The following is a 24,646-nucleotide window of genomic DNA, read 5'->3' as shown; positions in this document are numbered from 1 at the left end:
GAAATGTAGGAACAAACCTTTCGTTATAAATCGTATTTTATGATCCAAGAAAGGTAAACAGAAAGGAGTTACGTAAGATGCGTGAAAACAAGCCTTTATTCAAACACAGATTCAACCAACTGCTCTAATGTTCTTTAAGTTAAACATCGTACAATTATATCTGTGAAATTTTACAACGAACTACTGACAGTTGTAGTGTCATGAGTTGTTGAATTATAATCCATTACTTTTCGGTATTTTGGTAGTATTATTAACAAATAATGTACTAAAGTTCGAACGGGAAATAAAAGTTGAAATAGATATGACTAAAGTAGCATTTAGAAAGAAAAAAAAAACATTTTATAAGCCTTTGGATAAATACTTTAGGTAAAAAAAAAAAAAAAAAAAAAGCCTTTAGGAGGAAGAAAAGTGTTTTATGGGACATTGAATAAAGAGCAGAAAAAAGACCCATAAAATGCTTCTTGTGGAGTATTGTACTGTATGGGGCAGAAATGATGAAAAACGACTGGAAGCATTCGAAATGTGGGTATGGAGAAGAATGGAAAAAAATAGTTGGGACAAGCGGAAAACGAATGAGAGGGTGTTAGAAATGGTAAGGGAGAAAAGAATAGTTTCAGATATTATTGAGAACAGGGAGAGAAACTGGTTGGGATATTGGATAAGATAAGAAGACTATAATTAATGGATGATATCAAAACAGAAAAATCATACGTGAAAACGAAGTGGTTAGCAGAGGAGCGTGGAGTATGGAAGCTTCTCAGCTGCAGCAAGTGACCTGCCAATAATAGCAGAAAACTATGATGATGATCGAATAAAAAAGTTACGAGAAAGACTGATAAAATGTTTCTGTGCAATATTGCAGCTTTATGTGGTAGAAACATGGTCAATACAACAAGTGGCGAAAGAAACTGGAAACTTTCGAAATGTATATGTAGGTGTGGAGAAAATTGAAGAAAATTAATCGGGTCGAACGAAAAACGAATGAAAAAATATTAGAAATAATAAGGGTAAAAACAACTATTTTAGGTGTAAATGAAAAGTAAAAGAGAAACTCATTAGGTGGAAAATTGGCTGAGAAGGAACTGTTTCACAAGGGACATGATAGAAGAGACAATGGAGGGAAGAAGAGGGAGGGAGCAAAATAGGATATAATTGATAAACGATATTTCAACTTTTAAAAAAAATGTACGTCTGGACGAAATGTGTTAAAAACTTCTATTATTTTATAAATTGTGAGTTTGAATATAGAAAGGCTGATAGCAATATTTGAAAGCAGGGGCGGATCCAGGACCGACTTCGGGGGGGGGGGGTGTCATACTCTACTTAGAGCTGCTTTTAACAGCTTCAAACTCTGGGATGGGTTTTATTTATATATATAAAATAAGAAAGCTTCCACTTCTAGATCCGCCACTGTTTGAAAGGAAAGGAATTTAGTTCCTAATGTAATCGTCTGATGCCCTTTATTTCTCCACTGTTTCATATATAATTTATTAAATATCGATGTGTGTATCTTCAGTTCTTGTTTACATAAACTAGTCTGACCTAAAAACTTTAAAGATAACCCATCTGTCGCAGTTTGAAAATCCAAGCATTGATACTCAAAATCCTGTTTTGATTTGCGCCTGCAAATTGGTATTATAATCTATTTCTCTTTTGGCACTTGATATTAAAAGCTTTATTTATTATGCAAATAAGCTATAATTATATTACTTTCGCCAAAAAAAATAATACTCCATAATTTTTTCTCAACAAAGTTGTAGAAGACAAAGTAGATACTTTTTTTTTTTTTTTTTTTTAACGTTAAGGATAAGGCTGCTACTGTTAGAAATCACTGGAACAAACTAATAAAATTTGAATTTAAATAAATTTGTTACTTTTTCACATTAGGACAAATTTACTATTGTGAGAGACAATGTAGATATTGTATCTTAAGTATAAGGTTGCTATTGTTTTAGAGGCAAGCCATTACTTTTAGGATGAAGTGGCTAATTAGGGATGGGCACGAGTCGAGCTAAAACTCGACTCAACTCGAATTCGAGTCCAGTTGCGAGTCAAGTTAAAGGTAATTTTCTCGAGTCCAGTTCCGAGCCGAGTCACTGTTTTTGAGGTCGAGTTTCGAGTCGAGTCGAGTTTGATTAATGACTCGCTCGTTCAGCTCGCTTTAACTCGTTTTGAAATCATGGCCTGATTAGACATGAAAGCGCAGTAATGTGGAATACTTTTAGTGTTGCTCACAAGAGAGGACATACTTGCAACAGATTTTTATAACGAGACAGCCTCAAATGTCGTGATCACTGATATAAATATACTCTGCAGTTCTTACCATCAAGGCTGAGACATGTACGGTCGAATTTTTGAGCCCAAGCAAGTCCAATCCGGGTAGTGATGTCAACTAGCTTGGCTCGGCTCCGTTCAACTGAGCGAACATCTCGAGATGGCTCGGTTGGGATAAAGCATTGGCTCGGTTCAGTTGAGCCGATGGCTTGAGTCAACTCGGTTGAGGTGAGCAATCAACTCGGTTTAATTGAGCCGATAGGTCGAACCATCGACTCAGCTCAATTGAGCCATCGGCTCAAGCCTGCTCGGTTGGGTGAGCTGTTGGCTCGTGCTCGTCTTACTCCTCGGTTCGGCTCGATAATGAATGAGCTGTGAGCCTAGCCTGTTGAGCTGTTAACAACCATAAACCCTGGCCGGGTAGTTTTGAACATGTTTGGCCGGCGCCTTTTAATTTTTGGCTCGAGCCCAAATACTTGCTCCTTTGGAATTCAAACCCAGAACCTTGTGAATGATGTCCTTGCCTTCTAGACTTGACGACTACCGAGGTCGGCAGTCAACTAGTTTTTAGTATTCAGATACAAACCGCCTATCTTTCATGTTTATACATAGTGTTGCTATAATAATAATAATAATCCCGAATTCAAGTCGAGTTGGAGGAAATTTTTCGAGCCTAGCTCTTGAGTCGAGCTCAAAGATGTGTCTGTTTTGAGTCGAGCCAAGTTTCAAAGAAAACTCGCTAGTGTCCATCTCTATTACTAATGAGAGAGACAAAACCGCTGCCTTTTTGTGGTTAGAGTAAAATTACTATTGCGAGAGACAAGGTAACTACTTTTTTTAAAAACCCTAAAGATAAAGTTGCTACTGTTAGAGACCAAGTCAATACTTTAGGATAAAATTGCTACAGAGAGAGACAAAGCCGCTGTGTTTTGTGGTTAGAATAAAGTATTTATTGTGAGAGACAAAATAGCTACTTTTTAAAATTAACCTTAAAGATAAGGTTCTACTGTTAGAAAACCAAGTGACTACTTTTGGGTTCAAGTTGTAATTCTGAAAGACACGCTTATTAGTTTTTCAGGTAAGTTTTCTCGTTGCTATATGGTTAACGTACGAATCTTCGTCGCGGGAGACTCGTGTTCGATTTCCAGCGCGACCATGTTTAGTTGTAAGTCGAAGTCTCATATTGCCTCGCTGTTGAACAGGATGCTAAACCCGAACTCAACTCAATTGCTTTTTCAGTTTATAGAATCAAATTATTATTGTGAAAGGTAAAGAGAAGGTAGCTACTTTTTACCTTAAAGATACGAGAAAATCTTTCCAAAAATCGAGACGAGACGAGGTAAATTTGAGACCAAACTTCCACAAAATTTACGAGATGAGAGATTTTTTTTTTTTTATCTCGTGTCTTCGATAACATTTGCTTTGATTAAAATACGTATCTTAAAGGAGAGGAGAGGAGATTCAGTATTTACGCCAAAAAATAGAGCATCTCACAAGCCTTCAAGTTAGAAAGATGAGTCTCAGTATATAAATCTCTCACTAAAAATGAACTTAAACGTATCTCAACATTTTCGGGAATTCAGTTTCTAGTGGAAAGGGGTGGTAGTCAATTTTTATAATATTTTAATTTCCTGTTCTGATTCTTAAATTCCAAAAGTGAGAAAATGGCTACACTGTTTGAAATGAACTTTTTGAACATAGGTAGCACTTTGGTCGAGCTGGACTTCTATAATTTCACTAGCAGAACACCCATTCTTCGCACAGGGAGAATACGTTTCATTTTGGACATACAGGGGTGAATTTGGATTTAAACGGCATCGGAAGTGTCACTATTCGTGTTAGTGACCCGAAGTCTATGAATTAGGCGCTAATATTGGTCATATTCTATCATTTATATTCGCCTGCTTAGAGTGTCATAACTCAAAAATCACCCTTATTGATTTCCCCTCTCTCTATATATAAATCCTTCCCTCTCCTGGACTTCCGGAGCTGAATTTGGATTTAAGCGGCATCGGCAGTGTCACTGGTCATCTTAGCGACCCTGGATTCGAAACTAATGCCTATCATTTTAAAATATCTCGCTTCCCCTTCTCTAAATGAAATGAAATGAAATCTTTGAGTTTTACGTCCCACAGTTATGCCGGTTAGGCTAAAGGAGACGGTGATGATGATGGGAAATGAATGAAATGGTGGAATGAAGAAAGTGGGAGGAAACGGGAGAACCTCGAGAAAACCCACGGGCACGGTGTTTGTCCACCACAAAGTCCACACGGCGCGAGCTGGGATCGAACCAGGGATCCCCAAGAACCGGAGGTGAAAGCTCTACCACTGAGCCACCGCGCCCCTCTCCTCTAAGTTGCACCGTCAAAGTGAAATGATGAAAATTATCCTAGACCTCATCTATGTTGAAAATTTAATCGAGATCGGTCAGGTGGTTCTAGAGTTACTAAGTCTTAAACATAGTCACTTAGATTTCATTTCAATTCAAATATTTACTCTAACTGGAGAGGGGGAAAGGTCTGTTCGAATATCTTTTCAAACACTTCCTGAAAGCTATTCTTCTGGTGTGAAGAACGGGTATTTCAGCTAATATCTTATACGTACAGAATCTGGCTGGAAATGAAATTTTAATTCAACGTCCCACCCTTTAGTTTATAGGAGACGGATGATTAATGAAAGTTAATAATTGTATCCTCTCCCACTGGGAATCAAACCAAAGACCACGTGCTGCAAAGGTCCATGCGCTAGCGACTACACCAGCGCGAAAGGTAGTAATCTGACTGGGAATATAAAACAGTGTAACATAACTCAACGTGAGCACCATATAGCCAAGAAGTGACGTGAATCTTATGATATGCATGCTATGGAAGTACATATTAAAAAATTGGTAATTGTAGAATGAATAAGTACCTCACGCGCTGGGGGGCTCTTCTGTTACGTTATACTGCTGCCACCGTCATTCGACCTCCAGTGCGCCGTCGTCTAACGGATCTTCACAACACTAGTCACGTGACCTGAGGTCACTGAGTCACAAAGGCTTACTTCTTCCTCCAACTTTTCTCCACGTACCGTTAACTTGACTCCCTGGAAGACGTTATGCGCTTGAATGCAAAAGCATTTCCTCATCACTTTAATATAATAAATTTAATTCCGTATCTACTGCAGTGCTATGTTACCTATTACGTTTTTCATTTTATACATTACCACAAGACAATATACTTGGCAAAGTATATTTATTGTTATTACGAGTTATTATTATTTTGTAACATCGAATAGCAGATTGATGCGTGTAGTGTGTTTATTGTTTATTGAAGTATAACCTCCCCGTTTTCAACTGTGAGGCAATGAGACGCATTGCTGTAACTAGGATATTTTGAAACGGGAGAGGAGGTGGGGCCCATACTTCTGAGAATTTAAAGAACTTTTCAGTTTTATCTTGTAGCCCAATGGTATTCTACGGGCGAACAGGGTTCTTGGGGGTCTGGCTCCCTGTAGTTACGCCTATGATGAGATGTAGGTTTACATTTTGTGGTAAACTTGAACTAAATGTATTCCCACTGGGAATCGAACTGGGGTCTTGCATATCAACCAGCGAGTAAGTTAAACATTTACCAATGAAAGAGCCATTATTAATTAGGATAATCATATTTCCCTTACATATTGATTGATTGTTTTTAATTTGGCACGAAATCAGAACCATTATGTAGGTTGTTTCATCTGAGGCGAATTAATTTTTAATCAGAACCATTGTGTGGATTTTAACTGAGGCGAGTTCGATTTCTTTTTTTTTTTTAAATTTTGATTTAATTTGAATTTAGTGTCTTTTCCAGCAGCGAGGCTATATGAGACGTGAACTTACAACTTAACGTGGGATCCGAACCATATGAGCTCCCGCCGGGAACCGAGCCTAGTTCTCCTGCGCCAAAGGTGCGCGCGCTACCCATATAACCACAATAGAACTCGAGTACCCTCCATTAGGGATTAGACTTGGGAACACAAACACAGAAAACAAGCACGCTAGCCGCTTGAGGAGGAAGCAGTAGCGTCGTTTCAGATGTTGTCAGGGGGTATGAGTTTCCGACATAAAGAATTTCACGTTTTTTTTTTTTTTTATAATCAGTATATTAGTATGCAATTTATTAACAATACTCGTATCTGTTTCTCAAATTCAGGAGCAATTATCTCCCTGCCCTACCCAAATAACGGTTCTGGGAGAAAGGGAGTAGGGTTGCTACCATAGGAGTAACTAGAAAGGGGCCAGAGTGGTAAGCCCCTCCTGGAATACTATTGGACAACAGGCTGAAACTATGGCCAATAAGAAGCTCTTTCACTTCTCAGAAATAAGAGGCCATGGTCCTCTAGCAAAATAGCCTAGTTACATAAATGGTCTGATCTTTCGGAAAACCTAAAGAGGAACATACTTGTCTATCATGGTCAGATCGCCAACTCCTTATATCCAAATTTGTACATTGAACAATTATTAAGAATAAAGGGGAAAAATAAATATTCATGGAAAAAACTAAAACCTAAATGGGATATCTAACATTAGAAAGTAAAATAAACCGGTACAAAGGATAATATCATTAGCGATTATTCACTGTTATTAATATAAAGTTTAGCGATAGAATCATATTAATATCTCGATAGTGTAGGTACGTATCGTAGGTCGGAATTACAAGTGTCACTAAGAAATTCTGCCGCATGTTTTATGTTTAAATCTTTCGTTAATATGAGATCCAGCCATATAATGTGGCTCTTAGGCGTAATTCAAGACACTGACAATCTTAAAATTCGGGCTGACTGGAATAATTTGAGACAGGTGGCAACCCTAGAAGGGACGTAGGAAGTCAATGTAACCATATTTGCTTTTATTCACACGAGATGCTGTAGACTCAATTTTTGAAGTTTTTTTGTATTCCATTTCCGCTGTTTTCTTCTTATTTAGACCAGACTGTAGGCTTATGTATCCTGGATCCCACGTGCTTTTGCAGATATATTCATCTTCCACACACGTTTTCTTACCTACAAGATAAAAATACGTCATATTTTTCACAGAGACCGTAGTAGCAGAGACAACATGCAAATCGCTTCCTGTAAGCATGCAAGCGTTTTATTTTGTCGGCAAGTCAGTAGCAAGTAAACGGCCAGTGATGCTATGACGCTCTGCCAAGGATCTGAAGTATCGCTTGCAAATACAACAAAAGGCAGATTGTATGAAAGCGCGCGTTGAAAGGGCAAGCGTAGAAAGCCAAAAGCCAAGCAAGCGCAAACTGGCCGAAAGCTTGCTACTTGGAGATGTTCTATCTGAAAGAGTGCCCTATTGCTACTTCGATCAAATTTCGACGAACTACTTAAAAAAGAAGGAAAAAATATTACTGAGATGACGTCACTCTTAAATCATACTAAATATAACCCAACAAATTACAATTGGTATTAAAAGAACAATCATTCATAATAAAAGCCAATCGTGTTTTGCAAACATTTGTTTTACAAGGATATTACGACAGTATTTTTGCGATCTTTCAATGTAATTTTACTAAATGTTTATCAACGTTTGGTCCTTGTGAAATAGAAACGCAGTTAGACCGGTCTGTTGGAAGACTTAACCGTTTGTGAAAGTAAATGTAGTTATTTTGTGATTAATATGAAGGTGTCAAGAAGTGAAAGTCCAGTTAAGATGTAGTGATTGATTTCGCACTTATATGTACATTTATCTACACTAGAAAAAAAATTTAAAAGTTATTTTTTTAATTTGTATTTTTTAAAAAAAGCTACACTGGGAAGATGATGTGAGCTACTTGATTTACACATTTTCAAATAATATATTTTATGTTTAGAACAGTCCCAACCCCAAGCAACATTGTTTTCTTATTGCTAGATTATATTTTGCCATATTGAATTTTAAATATTGTTTTCAATTTAACTAATTTGAATAAATTGACCAATTTCAATATGATATCCCGTTTGAACAAATTTCGGCCAATTTGAATATGGTTTCTAATTGTTAAATTTTAATAAATTGTTTAATTTAAGGATGGTTTTCAATTTCAATAAACTGACCACATAGAATATGATTCTGAGCTTGGCCAATTTTACCGTTTTGAGGAAATTGATCAATTTGAATAGGTTTGTAATTTGATAAATTTGAATAAATTCACTAATTTGAATACAGTGTCCAATTTGAATGTGATTTCCGGTTTGATCAATTTGAATATGGTTTCCAATTTAATCAAATTGAATTTTCAATAATATAAACTAGGATAGCAGTCATATGGAGTCATTTTAATACATTTTAAACAAATTGGAGGCAATTTAGTATACCCAAGTGTAATATTCAATATAACTTTCATTTATTTAAGACTGTACAAGTATATTGATGACGTCAGCTTATTTTTAACTTATAGGAAGGGAAGGTAGGGTAAATCATTTTATGGGGCTGAAGGAAGTAGTCTTTGTTTTTGTGCACCATAACAAATAGGTTTATATTGCAACTTTTAAAATATTTTGAGTTTAAGGGGCCGCGGTGGCTCAGTGGTAGAGCGTTCACCTCTGGTGCTTGGGGTCCCGGGTTCGATCCCAGCCCCCGCCAAGTGAACTTTGTGGTGGACAAACACCGTGTGCGTAGGTTTTCTAGGGGTTTTCCCGTTTCCTCCCACTTTCTTCATTCCACCATTTCATTCATTACTCATCATCACCGTCTCCTTTAGCCTAACCGGCATAACCGTGGGACGTAAAACTCAAAGATTTCATTTCATTTTTTTATTTTGAGTTTAGGGGCGTTGCTGTCTTGGAGACTCATCCCCTCCAAAAAAAGTTCCTCTGTCCCCTTATAGTGGAGTTACTATACAGGGTACTCTTTCATTAATGATGCGAGGTTAGTACATTGACTCCCGGCTCCACGTTTTCCTGTCATCTTCACCCATAACTCTCTGTTTCTTTATTCCAGCCTAGATCACTGTGGCTCAATAGGACAACGCTCGCCTTTGGCTCGAGAAGTCCCTGGTTTCATTCCAGGCTGTGAATTTGTGGTGAACAATATCATATTTGTGGATTTCCTCGATATTCTTCAGTCAGTATCCTTCCTTTCCACCCTCTACCAATTCTTTCACAATCATCTGTCTCCTTTGCTTAAAGGGCCATAGCCATTGGTCGTCAAACTGAAGGAGAAAGAAAGAAAAGACTCAACTAAGATATGATATACTAATATATTGGAAGTGTCATATGATGTTTTATTATATGCAAATATATATCTTATCCCGTCACTTTTGACTCCAGTGTTACGAGTGGAGTGGATAAAACTATATATCAGACAAGGACAATGATCCTAACCTTGATCTAACCATACCCTACTTACTCTACTTTTTTCCGTTCTCTATGCTATACTACTATACCCTGTTAAAGCGGCCCTAATTATCACAGGATACGCAGCTGGAAGGGTGTATTGTAAAGTTTAGCCAGGCAACATTGAAATATATGTAAATGAAAATACTTATGTACTGTACATAAACGTACCAAATATAGAAGTTCTATAATTAATGTAATAATAATAATAATAATAATAATAATAATAACTGCGTTGTGTACGTATGACATCTTTATTTTTCAATCTTGAATGGTGAATGTGAGTAATAAAGAATTCACCTCTGATGTGAAGAATTTCTAATCGGACTATGGTGATGTGAGTAATGAAGAATTCATCTCTGATGTGAAGGGTTTCTAAAGGGACAATGGTGAATGTGAGTAACAAAGAATTAACTTCTAATGTGAAGGATATTTAAAGGGACAATGGTCAATGTGAGTAATGAAGAATTTGCCTCTGATGTGAAGGGTTTCTAAAGGGACAATGGTGAATGTGAGTAATGAAGAATTCACCTATGATGTGAAGGGTTTCTAAAGGGACAATGGTGAATGTGAGTAATAAAGAATTCACCTCTGATGTGAAGAATTTCTAATCGGACAATCGTGATGTGAGTAATGAAGAATTCACCTATGATGTGAAGGGTTTCTAAAGGGACAATGGTGAATGTGAGTAACGAAGAATTCACTTCTAATGTGAAGGATATCTAAAGGGACAATGGTCAATGTGAGTAATGAAGAGTTTACCTCTGATGTGAAGGGTTTCTAAAGGTACAATGGTGAATGTGGGTAATGAAGAATTCGCCTATGATGTGAAGGGTTTCTAAAGGGACAATGGTAATGTGAGTAATAAAGAATTCACCTCTGATGTGAAGAATTTCTAATCAGACAATCGTGATGTGAGTAATGAAGAATTCACCTATGATGTGAAGGGTTTCTAAAGGGACAATGGTGAATGTGAGTAACGAAGAATTCACTTCTAATGTGAAGGATATCTAAAGGGACAATGGTCAATGTGAGTAATGAAGAATTTACCTCTGATGTGAAGGGTTTCTAAAGGTACAATGGTGAATGTGGGTAATGAAGAATTCACCTATGATGTGAAGGGTTTCTAAAGGGACAATGGTAATGTGAGTAATAAAGAATTCACCTCTGATGTGAAGAATTTCTAATCGGACAATCGTGATGTGAGTAATGAAGAATTCACCTCTGATGTGAAGGGTTTCTAAAGGGACAATGGTGAATGTGAGTAACGAAGAATTCACTTCTAATGTGAAGGATATCTAAAGGGACAATGGTCAATGTGAGTAATGAAGAATTTACCTCTGATGTGAAGAGTTTCTAAAGGGACAATGGTGAATGTGAGTGACGAAGAATTCGCCTCTGATGTGAAGGGTTTCTAGCTTCATCCAGTACATGAATTTGTGGTGAATTACATCGTGTTCAATGATCTTGGAGTGCCCTTCAGCATATTAAAGTCATTAGTATCATCGTTCTCTTTTCAAAGGCTCAGCCGCGACAAGGAAGATTTCACTTCTTTTCTACCCGAATTAACGGAAATGAACCAACCCAAAAGACATAGTCGTTTAGTACTTAAACTTATTTCACTTTGTATGTTCTTATTTAATCTACCACACAAGCTTTTCATATTTCGGATCTAGATACAAATCATACGTGTTTCCCACCGAACAATAAAATAGATGAAATTTTACGTAGTTGAGTTAATTCAAAAATAACTGGAAATTGTGTTGGTGTTTAAACAACCCTTCTTTCTCATTTTACAGACTATTATTTGAACGTCCTGGAATAACCACAACGCTTTTATTTGCTTTACCTGAATCCACGAATGTACCGGAAATACCTGGCTTTGTTCCTTAACAGGAAACACAAAACGCAAACCCACTTTCGCGTCATCTATACGCCAACGACCTTGACAGTGAACATTGTGAAACACCCTTTACTTTTCGTAACGCCCACTAAATGTATACAAGGAACTTTTTTTCCCTCGTAACGTAGGCTATCTTTCGAACAGAAAACAAATGTACAGAATAGTGTGGGAATATAACAATTTCCATTATTTTGGTTGTGATATTATGCCAGTGGTGTAGCCAGCTTTTATAATGTGAAATACTGTTTATTTTGAATTAAATAATATTTGATCATTCTTTTTATATCGATCATTCTTATTTCAGTATTAGGTGTCCCAGCTTCGATTTTCGGTAACAGAGCTTTGAAATTTGAACACATTACGGTAGTTAGTACCCCCACCTTACCTTAGAATCACTGTAGACTGTAGATCAACGCAGTAATTAATTATTTCAGATTTCTCCTCCTCTGGAGGGGATTTTGAATAAATGAGGAGGTGGAAGTATTAGGTTGGTGCGAATGGAATGTCCGTCCTAGGTACATCATTTCCAAAGTGAAAAAAAAATATAATATCTGAATAGTCAAAATAATCGTTCACACATTTTTGTCATTGCTTAGCCAAAGATTGGATTTCGTCAGAGGCGGATCAAACCCGGGATCGGAGGGCCTAGGTCCCTCAGTTTTTTGAGTAACAAAAATAATTGAAACTGTTACTTATATGTTTTTGAAAGTTTATAATAAATTTATGATATACCTATCATAATCAGTTCTGGTTGCCAACCCCCCCCCCTTTTTTTTACGTTCTAGATCCGCGTCTGGATTCCATGGTGAAACACATCAGGAGTTTGCGATGCGCAGAAATGCTTAACTGCACGTTGCACCGTGCAATCATTAGGGAAGATATTCCCTTCCAAGAAGTGATCGAAATCCTCGAAGTGATGATAATGAGATATACATCGGGGAAATGCGATTTTAGCAAGAGTTTCTTGGAGAGACTGTACCTTTCTTTGCTTCTACATTTTCGTGGACTAATCGTGTGTTGATGATTTCTGAAAGCTTGAGGACAAATTTGTAGTGCATTAACTTGAATTCAGTACTACTATAACGATTCACAGTGATAGTTTCATCTCGACAGAGACAACGTCACAATAAGCCACCATTTTATTATTCTGTTACAATGACCGCTACGATTTGTGAAGCTTGGGATCTACGCCAATCATGGAACTGCTTTGCCTCATGTGTGATGCATCGGAAGAATTCGGTACGATTCGTGAAGCTGCCTTCCGAACGCACACTTGAGAAAACGTGAAACTGCAGAAGTGTGTTGCTAAACTTACATGACGAACGTGTGACAAAAGACACAAACACTAAATAAAATTAAATGTTAACAATAATAATAATAGCAAAAATATAAAACAAAGATAACAATAAAACAAACGGAACAAAACTTAGCGGCATTTCGACACACTGTACCCTAATCAGATGTTCTCCGTGTAGAGGTAGAAACAACACTGACAAAATTTCCTGGATGGGGGTTGAGGACCGGGACACACCCTAGCGTTCTATTGGGTGTTGAAATTGCTATACCTAAGTCAAGCTTCACGACTCCGCGCGATCACTATAGTTATGGAAACCGCAATCAAACCACTGTCTTGACAAAGTACGATCGCCGTAGCAGATCCATTTTTCATCAGAAGCGGCAACACGATCCAGTATGTCACTCCATACAATCAGAGAACTCCACACCTCTAGACGGCACTCCTTGTATAGGGCAGTATCAACTTATAAAGCGTCTATGAGTTCAAATTTTTCACTTTAACGATGACACGGACAGTAATGTGGCGTATACCTAACTTAACCTGGTCTCTCTCACTAATTTAGTCCGTGCTCATTAATTTCTATAGAGATTTTGGGTAGAAATTAGGGATAGCATTCAGCAGAAAAAACTCAACCCAACAGAAATAGAAATTACTACAAAGATATTAAAGAAACACAAATCTCCCGATGTAGACGAAATTCCGGCTGAGTTAATTTTAGATGGAAGGGAAAAATTGTGCAACAAGATACACGAACTTATTATTATCCTTATCTGGAACAAGGAGAAATTGCCATAAGAGTCAAAAGAATCAATCATTGTTCCAATTCACAAGAAAGAATTGATTCTTGAAGAATCAGAAGAACTGATTCTAATAATTATTGAAGGATCTCTCTTCTGTCAACATCTTATAAAATCCTTTAAAACATTGTGTTACCAAGACTGGACCCATATTCATTGTTTTTAGGAAGGCCTACGATTCGGTTAAGAGGGAAACATTGTACAACTTTCAAACATTGTACAAGGGCGTGTTTCCACCGGATATTCTCATGAATTTCGATTTTTCGATGTTGATTTCCATTCCATATGGTTTCCCAGTATCAACTATTTTGTCAATCATCTCCTGTAGTCCTTCTTCCGTTTTAGCTATTAGAACCGTATCATCTGCATACCTGATCTTGTTAATGATCTGCCGTCCAATCTTGAAATCTCCAATTCCCCTTAATGCTTCCTTCATTAAACATTCACTGTAAATGTTGAATAATTGGGGCGACAAACTACATCCTTGTCTGACTGCTCTTCCAATCTCCACACTATTGGTTTCTCCTTCATTTAAGCGCATCTTCACTCGTTGTCCTGTGTACAGGTTTTGAATGAGTCGTCGATCTCTCCAGTTGACTCCGATTTTTAAAAGTATTTTCAGAAGTTTCGTCCAATTGACCCGGCCGAAAGTTATTCGCCAGTCCATGAAGCACAAACACAACTCTTCCTTTGCATCAAGAATTCTTTCTGATATGATTCTCATCAATCCAATAGCATCTCTGGTGCCTTTTTCCTTCCGGATTCCAAATTGATCTTCTTCTAAACTCTCATCTATTTTACTTTCCAGTCGCCTGTTCAGTATGCGTGCAATAATCTTTCCAGTGTGGGTAATCAGGCTAATGGTTCTGTGATCGCTGCATTTCTTTGCTTGCTTTTTCTTGGGCAATGCAATCACTGTAATATCAAGAAAATCCTTTGGTCATTCGCCACTCATGTAGAGCTTGTTAATAAGTAAAGTCAGCATTTTCATTGCATCGTCTCCTAATCCCTTGAGCAAATCTACTGGTATGTCGTTGTCTCCAGTGGCCTTTCTCCTTCGCATGTCTTTGATTACTTGTACTACTTCACTTTTCAATATACTGGGTCCTTTTTCATCATCATCCACCTCTTCCTCGGCTTCGATCGCAATATCCTTGGGGCCGTTCTTCTGATCATATAGATCTTTTATGTATTCCTCCCAAATTCTAAGAATTCTTTGATGATAAGTGGTTACATTACCTTCTTGATCTTCGATGCCAAACGTTCGTATACCTTTGTTAGCTTTCCCTCCTAATTCTGGTGCTTTCTTGTACATCAGATCATACCTGCCGCGCCTTTGAAGTTCCATTATTTCTTCACATATCTGCTCTATGCATTTTTCTTTGGTTTCGTACGTTTCTCTTCTCAATTCATTATTCAGCCTTCTGTATTGTTTGATGTCCGTGTTTTTCGCCCTTCTGCGTTCCTCCATCTTCTTAAGCATCGCTTCAGTTATCCATGTTTTTCTCGGTGTTTTTTTTTTTTTTCATCCTGCCAATGTTATTATGGAGTGTATCAAGTAGAATCTGTTTAACTTTTCCCCAACAATTTTCTATATTGTCGACCATATCGCCCATTGCACAGAATTTTTTTTTCAATTTCTTCTTTCACATCATCGTCGGTATTTCTTAGACGCTTTAAGTTCAATTCCGATTTCTCCTCCCATTTTTCTTGATCAACCAGGTTTGCACTTCCGCCACCAGAAGATTGTGATCCGAATCAATGTTCGCTTCTGACAGTGTCTTCACGTCTCGTACACTATTTCTGAAACGTTGCTTCAGAAGAATGTAATCGATTTGGTAGCGTTTCTTATCTCCTGGACTTTTCCACGTGTACAGCTTGGTTTTTCTTTTCGTAAACCACGCGTTCATCACCACCAGATCATGTTGCCTACAGAAATCGATATGAACAAATTCAGCCCGTTTAATTGCTGATGTTATTCGTTTTTGAACAAAAACCCTGTTCCTAGTTGGTGATTTTTATTTCTTCTCCCGTAAAATAAATAAACTTTCCGGGTTGCACTGCTCCCTTTCCTTCCCATCTAACTTTAGTACTCCTATTAGGTTCATCATGTATTTCTCTAACTCATTTATAGGCTATGGTTCTGATTGGAAATTTTACAAAGTCAGTTTGAATTCAGAGAATTGGTTTTACTTTCTGTTCTTATTAGACGATTGCACCAATTTGAAATTTTTATACTCTTGAGTCTGTGGTTGATAACGTCGTGCCCATGGATTTTCTGAGGAATTCTCCCATTTCCTTCCACACTCTTCTTTATCATCACTCACTCATGAATCATCCGTTTCTTTTAGCCTAGTGCAGTGTTTTAAACTACTTTAATACTTGAATTGTTTTAAGATGTTTAGAAGTAGCCAGGTAGTTGCACAATCACGTAAGTTCAGACATCATCTGCTACCGGTATTTATTATTTAGTTTAATTTTCGTATATTGTACATTATTCAACTATGGTTATTCATGGATTATGTTCTTCTCAGTATTCGTACGTTCTTTTAAGAAAATTTCCCTTAGCTTATTCAAAATTTTTCTCTTTTCTTATCAAATTTTACCTAGTATGTTGAGTGTTCAGTTCTTATAACAGAACTTATGTGATAAGATTAATTTAGCTATGTTATAGGAAATACCAAACACATTTGTTTTATTCATTTACTTTTTGGTTCTATTTTTTAAAGAAAAATCCTTCACAAAAAATACACCCTGCCTACAATGGGTGTAATTTAAACTATTTTGATCACAGACACAAGTACACGCAAACTGTTGTTGTTGTATAGATTTCTCTCTGAAGAAAGAGAGAGAGAGAAAAAAAAAAAAAACATTTATATTGGTTAACCAGTCACTGCAAGAATTTTCCTGAATTTTCACATTTTAGTGAAAAAGCCTCTTTTTCCCTTTTTGCTAAATTCACTTGCAAAATTCTTCTCTAACCATGAACACTGTCTTTTGCTCCAACAGCAATACAAATTCAGACGCGCCAATATGTGTGATATGGGTTTTCACATGAAAATTATTTGTCTTAACTTAATAATAGCACAACTTTTATCGAAATGCCTGCGAATGGTGAATTACACACAAACATAACGTAAAGAAGCTTATAAATCTTGCGCGGTATAGATTAAGTGCTGTTGCTACAGAATATAGTTTCTGCTTCATCTTTGAATATCTTTGTGCGACGTTGGACTTTGCTTGCTGTGATTTGACATTCAAATTAATTTGTGCACGCTGCCATCTGTGACGTAAGTGAAGAGAATTGAATTTCATCGATTCTAATGCTCGGTCTCCTGGTTGTTTGTAGCACATTTCTTGACGTCATTTTCTTGTCATGTCAGCGAGTATGATTACAAATACTTACATGTTTTTTTTTGTTTCTTATTAACGTAAGGTGTTAAAAAGAAAATAAAAATAACAGGTCAAAGTACTGTAAGTACTGTATGCTGCAACTAAGACATGAAAATATTATATATACAGTAAAAATAAATACATGCGAAATAATTTCATTCAAATAACGCGATATAGTGTGTATTAATTTGAATGTTTCCAAGCGAAAAAAAATTGAAATAGGTTAAATACCAAAGTGTGTCAAGCGACACACTTAAGTATACGGTAGTAATATTTTATTAGAATCATGCAGCGGATCCACTGAGAGAGCGGTGAGGGCGACGCCCCCAGAGGGTATACTTTTCTTCTAAACTCATTTGGTTTTGCGATACACAAAGCAACATGTCATCCCCCGAGTTAATACTAGATTAATAGACGGGATAAAAGTGAGGGGGAACACAAGCGGACGTCGTTTCCCACTTCCAAATGGCGTTCCCCACTTTCAAAAAAAAAAAAAAAAAAAAAAAAAAGGGCAAAGATAGGCATGTCGAGCGTCCCGGTATCTTTTCAGATCCACTTTTAGCCCTGCTTCCCTGCAAATAATACAGGTTCACACTGAACTGTGAGACAAAACGCCAATCTTGGGCCGCGGTATGGCTCAGTGGTAGAGCGTTCACCTTTGGTGCTTGGGGTCCCGGGTTCGGTCCCAGCCCCCGCCAAGTGAACTTTGTGGTGGACAAACACCGTTTGCGTGGGTTTACTCGGAGTTCTCCCGTTTCCCCCCACTTTCTTCATTCCACCATTTCATTCATTTCTCATAATCACCGTCTCCTTTAGCCTAACCGGCATAATCGTGGGACGTAAAACTCAAAGATTTCATTTCATTTTCAAAACGCCAATCTAGAAAAAAAAAAAAAAAACGAAATTTGAAGTTGATCAAAACCATGAGTGATGACATGTGTTATTAGGGTAAGGTCAGTGGTATGTTAATCCATGCTTGTTAGAACAATCACTGCTACAGTGTATCAGAACAATTACTGTAAAATCGTGGTTATTTGCTTTACATACCGTGATTTGAGATAAGTTAATGAGATATTATAGTCACGATATCATTTGACCAAAGACACCATTGAGAATAAGCATAATAGTAATCACATTGCTTGCCATTGCATTTTGTAACAGCAAATGGTGGCGCATGCAACTGAATTTTGTTTCGTAAAATACGTAAAATTCACGTAGACTTTTAAAAATATTTGCGAATGTCTGTGTTTCTCATTGAACCTACTGCAGAGAGCAGTATTTCTTTTTTCATTTCCATGTCTGCTGAATTTGTTAGTAAAATGAATATCGTTAACATCTTAAGAGCAAAAATAATACAAAATTTACCATTTTTCTTTTGTTTGTTTTTCATAAGTGAAAGGAGATAATAAAATGCAACTTACCACTATCATAGATAATGTTATTCTACAACAGAAAATATAAACCTGAAGAATTTTCAGTGTTGTCATCCATAGAAATTACAGTGTTGCCAGAATAACAATTCCTCCAAAATCTAAGTTAAGGCAGCGACTAGAGGAACGAACTCAAGTGCATTTCATTACGTATGATGTTGTTTTGGTATCCTGTGAATTACTTTTTAAATAACATTATTATTTAATTTTAATAACTGTATGTGAAAACTATTTTGTTTATTACAAACTAAATACAACTATTATTTAAAAAGTAGTTCACAAGATACCAAAACAACATGATAGGCAAACAAATGCAGTTGAGTTAATTTCTCTAGTCGCTGCCTTAACTTAGATTTTGGGGAAAATGTTATTCTGGCAACACTGTAGTTTGTATGGATTTCAACATTGAAAATTCTTCAGGTTCATATTTTCTGTTGTAGAATAACATTATCTATGATTGTGGGAAGTTGCATTTCATTATCTCCTTCCACTTAGGAATAAACAAGCAAAAAGAAAAATGGTAAATTTTGTATTATTTTTAGTATGGCAGGCTCTTAACGGTTAATGACGACTAACGGTGGCTATATACAGTCAATATCCCATGTTTGGAATAGATAGATAGAGTGACTATCTCGGACCAATTCGTTAACGGATTCAATCCGTTAACATCTTAACGGGTAATTGGGCCTTAAATGGTGGCTATCCCTACCCTATATATGGCTATTTGCATGATCCTTTGTACTGTCTTTTCTTGAGTTTATTTTAATGCATTGCATATAATTCATAAGTTGTGTGCGTTACTGTTTAGTAGTACATCATGTCACTATAAGAAGAAGAATAACAATAAATATTCGGTTACTTAACGGTATTGTTGTTATATATATATATATATATATATATATATATATATATATATATATATATATATATATATATATATATATATATATATATATATATATATATATATATATACTTTAAATATAAATAAATAATTTGAACCAATAGAATACAAAAGTATCAACAAGTATCAACTATTATTTGCAACGAAAGAGACCTAAATGATATTTAGCGTCATAAAAATTAGTTTTCGTCGATTTTCTCGAAAACTAGCATGAGAAGCTACTCTCGAGCGCATAGTTTTTTTAAATCTTAATGTAATCATTGGATTGATATATGTGCCTTATCTTCCGACAATATATGTAACCAAAATTTTAAATTTAAGAGCTAATGATAGTTTTGGAGGTATTATATCTTATTACTATAGGGGTCTACTGTATACTGTCATCTTACGATTGTCATAATGAAAATCTTGATGAGGATACCCTTTAGTAGGGCCTACTAGTTTCTCTTAATAGATGGCGTGGTTATCGTACAGCACCAATTATTTTAGATTTATAAATTAGGAAATAAGTTTTTTTTCGATTTTCTCGAAAATTGAGCATGTGGATTTACACCTGCCCTTATAATTGTATTGAGCTGAATGAAAGCTAACGATTGATGTGTGTTTCATCTTGAGTCATTGTCTTTTCGTTAGACGCTAACGATCAGTGACGACTCTAGAAAGAGGGGGATTTAATAAGCGAGCGTCGGGGCATCGTCGTCCCCTTGGATGCCCCCAGACATGCTATATTCCGCCCCTCCAAAAAAATTAAAAATGATGTCGTCATTGCTGACAATATTATGGAATTTCTATAATGTCATATAGTTACTTACATACTTCACGAGAATTATTTTATTCTGTGTTGTGTTCAACGATTTTATCGAGATTAACGTTAACTGAACTCAGAATTAAGATATGTGGAAAGAATTGCTAATTGCCAACAGATTTCAACTTGCTGAAACTTTGCTCAAAGATGGATTAAATCATTAACCAATGCTATTTTTTTTTTTTTTTAATATCAAGACAATATTCCTTTTGTTGCACATTGAAATATTTTAGTTATTGAAAGCAAGCTATTAAGATATAAAATAAAGCACTCTGAACAATGAGTGAAGTTTATACAGATCAATTTCGTTTTACATTGTGCAATTAGCGTCTACGGGAATTGCAAACTACTGTATTGGGATTGAATATTGAAATGTAACATGTAGGTTTAGCAAATCCGTTTTCAATAGAAAGATCAAAGTGGGAGTATGCATAAATTGCTATTTCCCCGCAATTCTTCCTCTATGTAGATCGAATATCAAAACCGGACAGTGGGATAAGATCGGAAATATTTTTGGCACTGAATCAATTACCGCCCCCCCCCAAAAAAAAAAAATCTCGCTTTATTTTTGCTGTATTGGGATTTGACATTTATAGTTAAACCTACAATTTTTCAGTTTCAATAGAGCAACAATAGCGAATATGAAATCTATTCATGAAACGCTGAATACACACACACACACACACACATATCTGTTACCCTGGAGCGCCGGAATTCGGCTGATCTTCGACATTTTTAAATGTGCACGAAATTTCTGGAACCGATTGTTCTCCAAAGATTCCGGAAAATGAATCAACTGCAGTGGAGGAATAGCCTTGAAGATTATGGTTGGAGATAAAAATGTATTCAAGAATTCTGTAATTATGACTTTATTACATTTTTTTAAAAAATCCATTTGAACAAATCAATTTATATTCCTCCGATATAAAGGCACTCACACTGACTTTTTTAAAAAGAAGTCCAAGACCACAAGTTTACGAACCCCTCGGTTTTCAAACAAGTTTCATTAAAAATTTTCTCCCTTCGGCTTAGGAACAATATTTTGGGACACGAACGCAAACACCATCCTGTACCGAGAATTTCACACTCCTGCAAAAAAAAAAAAAAAAAAAAAAAAGTTTTGTATTTAAAAACTACTTTTTGTCCTTTTTCTTGCATTTTTTCCTTTCTTTTTAAGCCTTTATACTGTTTTCTTTAATCTAATGTTTCTTATTTGTTCTTTAAAAAAATAACGTTATTTTCATTCTATATTATTTATCACGGAAAAATACTAAAACAATGTAAAAAAAGATAGAAAAAAAGAAAAAGATACCATACTTTTGTAGCTAGAACAGTGGTTCTCAACCTTTCTTGACTGACGGCACACTTTACTGAACGTCCAGGAATTCGCGACACACTTGTTTGACATTTTTATTATAAATAATAATAATAATAATAATAATATATTATAACAGTAAAACCAGCAAGTTTTATAAAGACTCTATATTAAGGATGGCCACAAAGTCCCGATTTCGGTGGAACCGGTTCCGCGAGGAACTGCTTCTCGGAAATCCGGTTTCCAGAACCGGTTCCAGACCTGAATCCGAAAACCCGGTTCCAGAACCAGATCTAAGGAACTAGTTCTAGATCTGGATCTGAAAACCCGGTTCCAGAACCGGATCTTAGGAACCGGCTCCAGACCTAGATCCGATAACCCGGTTCCAGAACCGAATATAAGGAACCGGTTCCAGATCTGGATCTGAAAACCCGATTCCAGAACCGGATCTTAGGAACCGGTTCCAGATCTGGATCTGGAAACCCGGTTCCAGAACCGGATCTTAGAACCGGTTCCAGATCTGAATCTGAAAACCCGGTTCCAGAACCGGATCTTAGGAACCGGTTCCAGACCTTGATCCGAAAGCACCCAAAGACCCGTAAAGGAGACACAAAGTTCACCTTCAAAACACTGCAAAGAGGACCATGCGTTTGTGCCCTCCCCGCCCAGACCCGCTTGTGCCCCCAGAAAAAAATTTGGTCCACCATTGGGTGTTTAGCCAAATGAGTTGGTCAGTTTGCCTGTTTAGCCAACGAGTTTGTCAGTTACCCAGTTTATTTAGCTAAAGAAGACAAGCGGCCGCCGCCTGGGAGCCTGCCTGTCGATTCCACCATTTTATCTAGCACTGTTCACAGCCTGCCAGCAGTTCGGGTTTAGCGTAGGGATGGTCACAAATTTTCGGTTTCAGCGGTTTTTGAAGATCCCGTTTTCAGAACCGGTTCCGAAACCGGTTCCAGACTTGGATCCGAAAACCTGGTTCCAGAACCGGATCTTGAGAACCGGTTCCAGACCTGGATCCGAAAAACTGGTTCCGGAACCGGATCCGTTCAGACCCGAAAACCGGCTCCACCAGGAACCGGTTCTGGCCATCCCTACTCTATATAGCACTGAGCATTATTGTTACCGCTGGAGGCGTTGACGTACAGTATGTCTTGATTTTAACTAATTATTATGAAATTCTTCATGTTTTAAAATTCTAAAATTTCGCGACACACAAGTGTGTTGCGACGCATCGCTTGAGAACCACTGGGCTAGATCGTATCAATTGCGTTTACATTAATTTCAATAGGAAAATTAATTTTGATTGACGAACAACGTTACTAACGGATTTAGTTCATAATTTAAAATCCTACTGTGATCTACTGTACAATCGTTTTTATGTTATACTTGCGTTTTTTCTAGATAGTTTTATAAGATTATACCAAATACTTTTGTGTAGTGGGAAATGTTATAGAATATTTGTATAATACTGGTGACAGGTTGTGTATATAACATTAGCATATTCCTGTTACTTGTTATGTGAAAGAAAAGAATGTGTTGTGTGATAAATAGCACTGATCTCTCTCCGGGGGGCGTTACGTATAGAATGCAGCTTATCTTCAGACTACAATGTGATGGCTGTCAGTGTGGAAAACAAGTGAACACCAACAGCGAAGATAATACGTAGATACAAATAAACAACAACGCATAACGAAGTAGGTGGTTTTTGTAAGTGTTAGAATTTTGCTTAAATTCTGTTGAGGGAATACTGTAAGTTTAATTGGCTAATTAATCTGATAAATAATTAGGAGACGATATGTACTGGTTTAGAAGAAAGACGTGTATTTTAATGGTCTGAATTTAACGCTATTTTCCAGCACCTGGGCAATTGTCCGGTCCGCTTTTACCTTCATAATTTCTCTCCTTTACCCAGAAAGGCATAACAGTAGGAGGTAAGACTAGAGATTTTCATTTTCATTTCAATAAATTTAACTGAAATCTTTATATTATTATTATTATTATTATTATTATTATTATTATTATTATTATTATTATTATTATTATTATTATTATTATTATTATTATTATTAGAAACAATACTCAAAAATAGTTTGTGTATTTTCGTGAATTTTTGATGGTAGTAACTTTTCAAGGAAGTGTATAGTTGGTTAACCTGAAGTTACAACTATATTGCCGGGCTGCCACGGCTGTCTTCTGTAATCAAACCTCAAACTAAATCAGTGGGGCACGGTAGGTCAGTGATAGAGCTCTTACTTCTGGTGCGTGAGGTCCCTAGTTCGATCCCCGGTAAAGTAAATTTGTGGTGGACAACATCGTGTCCGTGAGTTTTCTGGGGGTACTCCGTTTCCTCCCACTTTCTCATTCCACCAATTCTTCAATCGTCATTTACTTGCTTTAATCATCGTCTCCCTTGGCCTAAAGGCTATAATCGTGGGACGTTAAACTGAAAGATTTCATTTTTAAAAAAAACTGGAACAACACTTTGAGACCCTCCAAAGTTAATGTTGACGGTCTTAATAATGTGTGTGGGGTAGATAGATTAATGAATTGAATAATCTCAAAGGAATAATCTCTCCCTTTCTGACTAATGGGAATGGCTCGGTCGCAGTATCTGTACCAACGGTCTTTGCATGGAGACATCTCACCTCTGGAGGAAATTCTGAAATGTAGTTAGTTCGCTCAGCGGGAGTGACCATGTATTTTCGAACATGAACATAAATTTAATGTCAGACTATCGTCACTATAATTTGGCAAACATTTCTTGAAAAAATACCAATGTAGGAGATTAGTTATTACCCTTACTTGTATTGCCCGTGAATCCGAGTTTGGTTTCTGGTGGAAGCCACAGTCATAGTTATTACCCTTACTTGTAATGCCCGTGAATCCGAGTTATAATTATTACCCTTACTTGTAGTGCCCATGAATCCGAGTTCGATTTGTGGTGGGAAGCCACAATCACAGTTATTACTCTTACTTGTAGTGCCCGTAAATCTGACTTTGGTTTTTGGTGGGAAGCTGCACAGTGTTCGTAAATCTCATTTCGATTTCAGGTGGGAAGCCACAGTCATCATTATTATTCTTACTTTTAGTGCCTGTGAATCCGAGTTCGACTTCTGGTGGAAATCCAGTCATAGTTATTACTCTTACTTGTAGTGCCCGTGAATCCGAGTTCGACTTCTGGTAGGAA

General features: G+C 36.8%; 1 protein-coding gene across 2 annotated transcripts in view; it reads left to right on the top strand.

Moving 5' to 3' along the window:
- The window catches only part of Tsp5D (Tetraspanin 5D), a 221,402-nt gene that overhangs the window by 116,957 nt on the left and 79,799 nt on the right, over nucleotides 1–24,646 (top strand). Inside the window, exon 1 of one of the 2 annotated variants that reach the window (XM_081751042.1) lies at nucleotides 23,134–23,153. The exons of the other annotated variant lie outside the window; for it this stretch is intronic. The gene's annotated coding sequence lies outside the window, so the exon portion shown is untranslated. Of the gene's footprint in view, nucleotides 1–23,133; nucleotides 23,154–24,646 lie in introns of those variants that run through there. 2 annotated transcript variants of the gene reach the window in all.

The sequence above is a fragment of the Thermobia domestica genome, chromosome 3 (genome assembly GCF_964235325.1).
Source record: "Thermobia domestica chromosome 3, izTheDome1.hap1.1, whole genome shotgun sequence".
Lineage (NCBI taxonomy): Eukaryota > Metazoa > Arthropoda > Insecta > Zygentoma > Lepismatidae > Thermobia > Thermobia domestica.
Note: the sequence above shows the minus strand (reverse complement) of the source record. Positions and strands in the feature narration are given on the sequence as shown.